Here is a 10,366-nt window from a genome sequence, read left to right on the forward strand (position 1 = left end):
AAGGAGAGAGAGAGAGAGAGAGAGAGAGAGAGAGAGAGAGAGAGAGAGAGAGACAGAGAGAGAGAGAGACAGAGACAGACAGAGAGACAGAGACAGAGAGACAGAGACAGACAGAAAGACAGAGACACTGAGACAGAGAGACAAAAAGAGACACAGAGAGAACCTGGACCTGGCATGGGTTTTTTTTTAAAACCTCTAGTGACATACTTCCTCCAACAAGGTCACACCTACTCCAACAAGGCTGCATCTGTGTGAGCTTATAGGTGCCATTTTTATTCAAGCCAACACAAACTACTAAGCTTCTTAACCTCTGAGTCATCTCTCTAGCCCCTATTTCATATTTTCTTCATTCCCAGCCCTGAGGCCAATGTGTCCTGGTGCTCTTATCTCTTAAATACTATTTTTCTTTACCATTGTTTGGGAAGTTAGAACTCCTTGATGGCTTGTGTTTTTGTTGTGTTGCTTTTGAGTTGGGTTTCATTCTGTATTCCAGGCTTGCCTCTAATTTGGGCACTCTTCTTCCCTGTGCACCCAGAGTGCAGGATCACAGGCGTTAGCCACCATCCCAGCCCTTCCTTTATTCCAGAAACATTACATCTGTGGTTCTTGCCCTCGGTTCATTTGTAATATAGATGGGGGAAAGATATTGTTTGTTTGTGGTGCAAACTGGTTTATAGCTGGAGAGAATTACTGGGGAATGTCACAGTTCTTCAAATTGCTCACCATGTTTTGGGGAATGTAACAACAAAACACAACAAACAAATGAAAACAAACAAACAAGTCTGGGACTGTGGTCCCACCCGGGGCCCCGTTTTGAATCCTTGTTTCCTTAGCAGGTAGCGCTATGATGAGAAGCTCTGAAACCTTTATGAGCTGTGGCCTGTCTGGTGAAAGTTTGTTATTATAAGTGGAACTTGAAGAATTAATCCAGGTCCCAGTTCTAGCCTGTCTGTCTGTCTTCCAGTCCATCTAACTCTAACCCTTACCCTAACATGGCAGCTCCTGCCACCATGTTGATGTCACCCTGATGGGCTCCAGTCCTCTGAGACTTTGAGCCCAAATAAATCTCCCCTCCACATACTGTTTAATCTAAGTGTTTTGGTCCCAGTCATGCAACAGTATCTAATACAGGTTAGTTATTCCCCAGATATTAAACAGAATGTTATATATTTAATCATCAGGACAAGAGAAGGGTTACTGAGAAGTTAATCTGCGTGGCATCATTTGTCTTTTCTAGAATGTAAGTGGTTAAATTCAACATTGGTAAGAGGGATCAACATTGTGTTTAACCAGTTGCCTGTGTTGATTGGGTTTGTCCTGCCTCATAAGAACCCGGTTCCACCGCCTAGAACACTTCCTTCTGCATTCCTGCATTGTGCACGCCAGCTTCTGGTTCTTGTTCACTGCATCTTGGAGCCCAGATGCCCGGATATAAACCACCTTTTCACTGCTTTGATCAAAAGAACATCCACTTGTTTTCTGAGAGTTGTTCGGAGCCTGACTGGTGATTCAGCGGTCCCAGGTGTATATTACAGGTGTCAGATGTCTCGCAGGCAGCAACATTCCATCTCTTTTGCTCCCCTTGCCTCTCATGTTCAGAGCAACTTTTGTAGCATTTCTAGGAGAACTGCTTGACTCATACACCACCACTTCAACACATCCAGAGCAGATGTATCCAGAGACGCTCTTTGGATTCATTAAGCTCACAATGTGGACTAGCCTCGCAGCCATTTAGAACATGATAGTCTATAAAATGAGAAGTTACTCTTCTTTGAAGTAACTGATGATTGAAAAGAAAAGATGTGTTCTTTATCATGGAAGGATCATTGTAATTCTCCTTAACCAAAAGCCAAACATGGCACCAGCGCAGTCTGGCGTTATGGAATGAGGCCTTCAGATGTGAGGCCACAAAGAGTCCCACTTAGGACGCATTCTTCTAAATATGTAAACAAGGTCTGCTCAAGCTACCAGAAATAACATCCATTTAGTAGGTTAAAAAGGGAATGAATAAGTAATGGTGTAAACATTGTGGTCATAAAACAACAGTTGAAATCCTGATTGCAAGAAGTGTTAGGGGACAAACCCGAGTGGCCAGATGGAGGGATAAGAAGGCTTATATTCTAAGTAGAAGCAACAGCGTTCAGAAGAGCCTGGGGTGAGAAACATTTAGCAGCTCAAGTAGGTCAAAATGTATGAAACACAAAACAAGGTGTGGAGCACTAATAGCCAGTCTATCTACTAAGACACAATCCAGAAAGACAAATTAATCCATAAGGAGAATTGGAATCTATTCTGAGCACACAAGGTGATATAAGAAAACTTTAGGAATGTTGTTAACCTGAATAAATGTTTCTTCAAAGCTGGTAAGTGTGTAGATCCTGGAGGGGGCGGGGCCTAGAGATCTGTTAGAAGGCTATTGCCATAACCACGACAGAACAAAGCACAATACATTGCCCCAGTGACTTTCCTACAGGTGTGATAAATGCCATGACCCAGAGAGAAAAGGGTTCATTTGGCTTAACAGGTTGCAGTCCATCATAAAAGGGAGCTGAGCCATGGACCGGGGGCAGGAACTAAGGCAGAGATCATAGAGAGAGATCACAGCTGAAGCACACATCTTACTGACTTACTTCGTGCTTCTGGCCTGTTTGCTCAAGACTGATACCTCCAATAGTGGCCTAGGATCTCCTCCATCAATTAACAATAATAATAAAAATGCCTACAGTCATACCTATAGGCCCATGTGACAGGGGGGGAACCCCTCAACTCACTCTTCCTAGGTGTCACAAGTCTACAACCAAAAATACTCATCATATCTATGAACCGATGCAGTGGAGAAGCTGGGGGAAAATGGGTTGAAAGGAGCAATAAACCTGCATCTTCCTTTCTAAATGTTGTTAGCTAAAAATATACAAGGTATACAATTTGAAACACAAGTTGGATATGGATATGAAGCAGAGAAGAACTGCGATGTGGCATTCCTGCAGCAGTCATGTTCCAAGCCATTTGAATTTGGTAGATGGTTTTCTGAATAAAATATCAGTAAAGAGAATATAACACAAATAAAAGTCAAGGAAGCCATAGGGCAGTGCTGCATCTCCCTAGATACTGATGTCTTCTTAAATAATACACTCATTCTTTTAAAGAATATAACAATGGGATAAAGTCACTAGGCACGTATTAACCAAAGTTTGTAAATAGGACATAGGTTGCAGCATAGACTTTTCAAATGGAGACTATCAAGAAAACTTGCAATTAGCATATTATCTCATGAAATGGAAGAAACATTTACTTTAATTACATAAAATACAAAATTATAGCCTACTGGGTTGTTCTCAAGTCCAGAAATCATTTTTTATCAATATAACTGCATGTTTGTCCAATGCACAGTGGTCAGTCTTGAAACCACATACCTACAAACAACAAAAATAGACTCAGCAGGCTTTATGCAATGTGTATAACAAACAGAGTTAAAGGCAAAAAGGTTCTCAACTTGAAGGTCAGGAAGGGGAATGGGAGTTGAAGGAAGGAAACTGGGAGGGCCTGGAGAGAGGAAAGGGAGAGCAGATGTAATAAAATTCCTTTTCAGCTAAAAAATTTTTTAAAAAATAACTGGTTTTGAGTGAAAAAGTCAGATACTTCTCTCTGGACGTTGAACAGACCGATAGCTTTTAACTTGGTGTCCTATTTATTTTTGTTTAAATGCCACAGACTCAGGATAAGTATTGGGACAAAAGATAAAGGAAGACCTTTGTCTCTAAGGGTCATGGTCTTGGCATTTATAGTTTTTCCTTTTTTAATGGTGTTTCTGTTCTTTACCCTCTCTCCTCATCCTGAACAATGCAACCTGAGCATATGGCTAGATTTCAGTAATAGTAATTCCCCTGCTGTAGTAATGAGACATTTCAGAACCCTGGTCTCAGGTAAGGAAATCTCAATTCTCTTAGCCTGGAATGGAAAGGTTTTGTTTCTTCTAGTTGCTGAATTTTCTTTGCTTTTGAATATCTTAGTATGCCTCTAGTTTCAAACTCTGGGGATAATATCAGATGCTTCTCTATCAAAGCAACACATTCAACTTTTTCTTGCTCAGGAGAGAAAGGCACACCGCAGCAGAGTGATAAAAGGTATAGGCGCTATTAACCAGGTCTCCAGGTTCCATATATGTGGTGTGAAACAAGTCCCAGTGCACTCTTCTGTTGGCGCGTCTACAGAATGGGATTTACAAGAACCCTTTCTTTTTTTTTCTAATATTTATTTATTTATTTGTTTGTTTATGTATACAATATTCTGTCTGTGTGTATGCCAGCAGACCAGAAGAGGGCACCAGACCCCATTACAGATGGTTGTGAGCCACCATGTGGTTGCTGGGAATTGAACTCAGGACCTTTGGAAGAGCAGGCAGTGCTCTTAACCTCTGAGCCATCTCTCCAGCCCCCAAAAACCCTTTCTTTTGAGTGTTTACAAGTTTAATTTATGTAATATACTTAGAACATAGTCCAACCCACAGCAAGTTCTATCTAAAGATGTGACTATTAATTTGAATGTGACTTTCTTTTCTTTATTATCATCATCATTATATTCTTCATTATTTTAAACAATTTCCAAATATGAATATATTTTGACCATATTCTTCCCCTCCTCGATGTCCTCCAGATCTTTTCCCTCCCTACCTGCCTAACTTTAAGTTCTTTCCCCCCAAAAAAGGCACACATAAAACTTGATACCACAACAAAAATACCCAAACCAAGAAAACGAAATAAAACCACACCCCAAAAAAATGATCTACCTATAATCAAATAAAAGCCCAACCAAAAAATCTGTGGAGTCCAATTACACAGTTGATATACCTACCTAGTGTCAATCTATTAGAGAAATCTGATTTTCCCTCTCCCAGCAGATATAAGTGATGGCTCAATCTTTAACCTTTACCCCAGTGTCTAGGTTTTCATGCATTCATTCATTCATTTTTAAAAATGTATATATAGGAAAATAAAATACAATGAGATAAAACAAAAACTCTCACACTAACGTAGGGCAAGTCAAGAATCAGAGACCCCTTGTTTTCTCACTCAGAGGTCCCCGAGAACACTGAATTGAAGCCATAACGTGTTTACAAAGAGGCCAATCTCCTAATCCAAATTTTTCATGTTTAATATGTATCTTTATTTGTTGAGGGTCTTTCTTTCTTTCTTTCTTTCTTTTTTTTTTTTTCGAGACAAGGTTTCTCCATAGCTTTTGGTTCCTGTCCTGGAACTAGCTCTAGGCTAGGCCAGGCTGGCCTCGAACTCACAGAGATCCACCTGCCTCTGCCTCCTGAGTGCTGGGATTAAAGGCATGCGCCACCACCACTCAGCTTGAGGGTCTTTTTTTATTAACATGGTCCATCTTTTTCTCTAAGAATAAGGTGAGTAGGCTTTTGAGAGACATTTGAGGTGCGGTGTCATGACCTGTGTCAACAGCGGGTCACTATCTGTGTTCTATGGTGTTGGGTAAAGGGAAGGTGAGTGTCTCTGTGAACCAAATACAAATGGAAGAGAGGCCCAGATGCTCCAGAAAGAAGCTGAACATCCACCCAGTGAACCCATTGAGATGTCTCCTTTGTGTCTGCTGGGAGGAAAACAGCATTGGTCGTGTTTAAAGCAGGGAGGTAAGGAAGGAATCTTAGACTGATTGACTCACAGGTCATAAACCCAGATTCTACCTTCAAACGATCCCTCACTGACATCATCCTAAACAAAACAAGGCCAGCTTTGGTAGCACTCCAAGAGAAGAGCTTCATTGTTTTCCATTACCTGCCTGAAAGGGATGCTATAATGGCTGCTGCTGGCTGTTCACAGGTATGGACTTCACATAATCCCTTTGGCAAATCAGAATGAACATGCACTTGGCTTGGTCCACAGTATATACAAAGATTTGAGGGGGAGACACAAGTAGAGAGCTCAGATACTTGTAAGGCATGGAGAGGGGCTGCTCATAGAAATCTTGGAAATACTTTATACTGGTATTGAATAGGGTCAATCACATAATTCATGCTGGAAGCCCTTCAACGGATTCCAAAGGTCCAACTTACTGCCCAGTTAATACCTCAGCCTGATCTCTCCACTACTGTTACAAGCTAACCCCCACCTCACAGTAGGTAACAAACACCCTGGAGTCCTTTTGACCTGGTCTTAGCAATCCTTTCCACCAATGCACATTCTGGATTTGCCTCCCACACCAATGAAATCAACCTATTATTTAATTGGTGCACATTAAGATCAACCTATTATTTAATTAGTGCACATTTATAAGGTTTTGTTGAGAGTCAGCTCAAGTGGCCCAGGGCTGATGAGTGCTGCTAAATCTAAATAACATTTTTCCTGACTTGCAGATTTAAATGCTTCTTCAGACCAAGTTTCTATACATAAGCCAAGCTGGCCAGGAGCGTATGATCCTCCTGTCTCTGCTTTCTGAGTACTTGGGGAATGGGCATAAGCCATCATGCCTGGATCCTCCTCACATGTAACTGCCAGCTCACTTTATCCTTCATGTTACTTTGGTAGGTGGTAGTTCGGTGCCAATGAGCAGTGTGCCTCCTAAAAAAAGAATGGTGCTAATGTCTTAAATAAAACCCAGGCTATCCTAAGTCACAGTGGTGGATTTAAAGGCATATGCTCTCTTTTCCTTGGAAGAACCCCAATCTGGTAAGGAAATAAAGATTATAAAAATAAGGCAGACAGACTGCCATATCTCTAGAAGAGTGAAATCTGATAGCTTGTCATGGTGTTCCTTCATCCAAAGTCCTCTGCTTTGCAGAGACTGTACTGTCCAATTAGAATGAGGCTTTCTCTTAATAAGCTCATGCTCACAGATGAGGGCATAAGAACTGGTTGGAAGTTGGACATTATCAAAGAGGCATACAGGAATAAAGTTGAAAACGAAGAGTTGGCGAGATACCCACGTTTGAAGGTCATCTTTGCTCTGGAGCCAGACTCCTCTGTTGTAATTGGAGTCTGGCTGACCCAGGACCTGAGTTAATTTTCACGGATGCTATTCTTCACAGTGTCCCCTTACTTGCCCTTTGACAAAAGTTGCTATTAACAAAATTAAAATTTTGCTCTGTCTCTTAAAGTTAAGTTCCCTTTCCTGGCATTATTCCATGTCAAGCAAGTGGTCAATTTCTGCTACCAACATCAGGAAGTGACTGTTTCAGCTTCCTTATAGGTAACCAAGAGGGGGAAAAAACAAAGCTTATGTATGTCAGGTTCCTCTCCAACACTGCTGCCCACCCGGGATTTTGATGTTATTTTGAACCCTCCACCCAACAGCATGGTTTGAGTTAAGCATCTCTCTCTGTAGGCATTTATTGTTATCTTAGCAACATGGAATGTTTGCCACACTCTTTGCTTTTCAGTTAGCTCGTCCCTTCAAGGGTATCCTTTTGTCCTAGTATTCCTAGCCTTCCTTCTTAAAACGTTGCCATTTACGGGGCCTTGTTTGCTAGGCACCTACGCTCAGGTCTGTACAAAACCCAACCAGGAAATAAATAACACTGACTGTATTCTTCCCAGGGCGATTTGCATTTAAGAAGGATTCAAGGGCATCAGACCGAAAGGAAAGTTCTAGGGAAGTAGAAGTTTGGTACCACGTAAAGAGATGCAAGAGAATAGGGGAGCATGGATCAGATATTGAGACTCTGTAGGCCTTCCTAAGGTCTCCACTGGAAAAGTCCTTCGTCTAAAAGAGGTTTTTTTAATATCATAATTACTTAGTTTTTGAAATTGTAATGTAATTAGGTCTTTTCCTCCCTTCTCTTTCCTTCTTCCCTCTCACCCCTCTGGTGCACCCCTCTTGTCCTCTCTCAAACTCGTGGCCTCTTTTGCTATAGATACATACAGATACATAGATGACTGAATATGTGAATCCACCCTGCTCAGTCCATATAGTGTTATCTGTATGTATGTGATCTCACAGCTGGCTGCTTGGTAGTGGAAAACCAGTTAGGGTACTCTTTCCTGGGGAAGATCATTGCTCCCCCTCTAACATGGAAGGGGAAGGACACAGTGTCTGTGTCCGCGCTCTCATGCCCTCATAATAATGTCTCTATTTTATTTACAAGAACTATGTGTTATTATGTGTATGGCTGATAATTCTCATAGGCCAGTTGTGTAGGCTTGATCCCCTTAGTTTTCACAGGAAGTGGAGCTTCCTGGGGTCAAGGCCACACCTCTAGTTTCACACTTCTAATGCCACTTGGGAAATGCCATGTCCTTGTCTTTTATACCGTTATTGCTGCCCTGAAATGCTTCATACACACTGACTTTGTTTCTCCAGGATGACTTTTTGCTTTTCTTTTCCATTTCCCATTAGCAAGAACAGACTAACGCTATCTTCAGTACAACTTTGCTGATAGCCGAGCACAAGATGCTGTCCTGCTGGGATCTTATGTGCTAGCAGATACCAGGTCCTGTACCCCATTGCCATTCCTCAAAGTTGTTAGCCCTGTGGTCATCTAGTCAATTGCTTACTTTCTCAAAAGCCATGCCCTTTAAAAATACTAAGAAATGAGATTTTCCCACATAGGAAAAAATACTCATTTTACTTTATAGCTGATTCTTGAATGCTATAAATTAGAGGGTACATTTTTTACATTTTTATCATTAATATATTATACCATTTATGATTATTAAGCAGTGATTTAAAAAAAATGTTGGCTCTACTTACTGGTTGGACTTAATTGTTTTACTCTATACGTAGAATCATCCACATTTGAATAGAGAAACCCAAAATACCAAAGTCTATCATAGTAACATAATTGATAATTTTACAGAGGGAAATAAACTTAGTTCGACAGGTAAGAATTAAATGAAGCCGGGCGGTGGTGGCGCACGCCTTTAATCCCAGCACTCAGGAGGCAGAGCAGGCGGATCTCTGTGAGTTCGAGACCAGCCTGGTCTACAAGAGCTAGTTCCAGGATAGGCTCCAAAACCACAGAGAAACCCTGTCTCGAAAAACCAAAAAAAAAAAAAAAAAAAAAAAAAAAAAAAAAAAAAAAAAAAAAAAAAAAAAAAAAAAAAAAAAAAAAAAAAAAAAAAAAAAAAAAAAAAAAAAAAAAAAAAAAAAAAAAAAAAAAAAAAAAAGAATTAAATGAATAAAAAGCAATAAAATACCACTGAATGTGGAAATTTAGAAACTCTATCAATGCCTTAACAACTAAAAAAAACTTTAAAAATTAACTGCCCAAATAATCTGTACTACTTCCACGAAAAAGTCAGCCCTGGCAATTTGTTACAAAGAGTACATTATCTGTGTGTCCTGTTCTTTGGAGAGAACCGCAAAGGGCAGCGTGACATCCCTGGCATTTGTGTCCAATGCAATCCGCAAATCTCTGCTTCTCTCAGGCCACCATTCGCAGCCCACGGATGCACGGATGGTCTCAGATGTCCCACAGAGGATGACACACGGCTTAACCAGTGAACCCGTCCATGTGACCGGCAATTTAACATCTTAGACACAAATTAAGCACCGGGTGACATAGAGGATAAACAATTGTGTGAGTTTAAAGACAGCGAAAACCATGGAAGCCCCCGCGTTGTCTGTTTCTGCTAACGTAACTGACGGGATGAGGGACAAAAGACACTCTTAGAAATCAATGCTCCTTGAAGCAATCACATGCCTCACCTAACGCATATGTTTCTCAGGGGTCTTTTGTTACTCTGCAGCACACTGAATTGTCCTTCCCATTACCCTGGCAACTCAAACAAGGACCCCTCACATGCTGATGACTTTGAGATGATGGCACTAGCTGCCAGAAATAGATGATAATTGAAGTATTTTAATTATTAAGCGGAATTGAGAAGTGTTTTTTTTTTTTTAAATAAACCTTGTATGTTAATCACAGAGGAATCCAATTACTAGTGGAATTCCTTCTCTCTGTTTGATCAGCAGTTTGGAGCTTTTTGTCTCCAAGGCTGGTAGATAATTGCAGAAATTGCAACAACCTTGAAGGCACGTAGCCCCATCCTTCCCCTCCTGCGTTCCTAGTTATGAATGTAACAGAATGCGGTGACTGAAAGCCAGCATTATTAACCAGCTTACCTTGAGAACAATGGCAACATTAACAAAGGGGCTGTCCTAATAAAGGGTCTGTGCTCAGCCCGCTTAAGCAGTGGAAAGTGTCCCCTTTATTCTGCCTAGCACCGGCTCAGCCGGAGGTGGACTATTTTAACGCAGGCAGTAGCCGGAGAACGGACAAAGCATTACTAGAAAGCAGAAAGCCTCCCCAGCGCCAGTCTTTCTGCCTCTTTCTTAAAAATCATAGGGGCTCGAAGGAAAAGGACCAATACCTTCAAGTGAGAACATTCCAGCACAGGAGCGTCGTCTTGGT

General features: G+C 41.1%; 1 protein-coding gene across 1 annotated transcript in view; it reads right to left on the reverse strand.

Moving 5' to 3' along the window:
- Positions 1–10,346, reverse strand: part of Sorbs2 (sorbin and SH3 domain containing 2) — a 300,031-nt gene extending 289,685 nt beyond the window's left edge. Inside the window, exon 1 of the mRNA XM_050147346.1 lies at positions 10,326–10,346. The gene's annotated coding sequence lies outside the window, so the exon portion shown is untranslated. The remainder of the gene's footprint in view (positions 1–10,325) is intronic.
- Positions 10,347–10,366: the final 20 nt, after the last annotated feature.

The sequence above is a fragment of the Alexandromys fortis genome, unplaced genomic scaffold, assembly GCF_014885135.2.
Source record: "Alexandromys fortis isolate MF-2015 unplaced genomic scaffold, M_Fortis_MF-2015_v1.1 scaffold_32, whole genome shotgun sequence".
Classification (NCBI taxonomy): domain Eukaryota; kingdom Metazoa; phylum Chordata; class Mammalia; order Rodentia; family Cricetidae; genus Alexandromys; species Alexandromys fortis.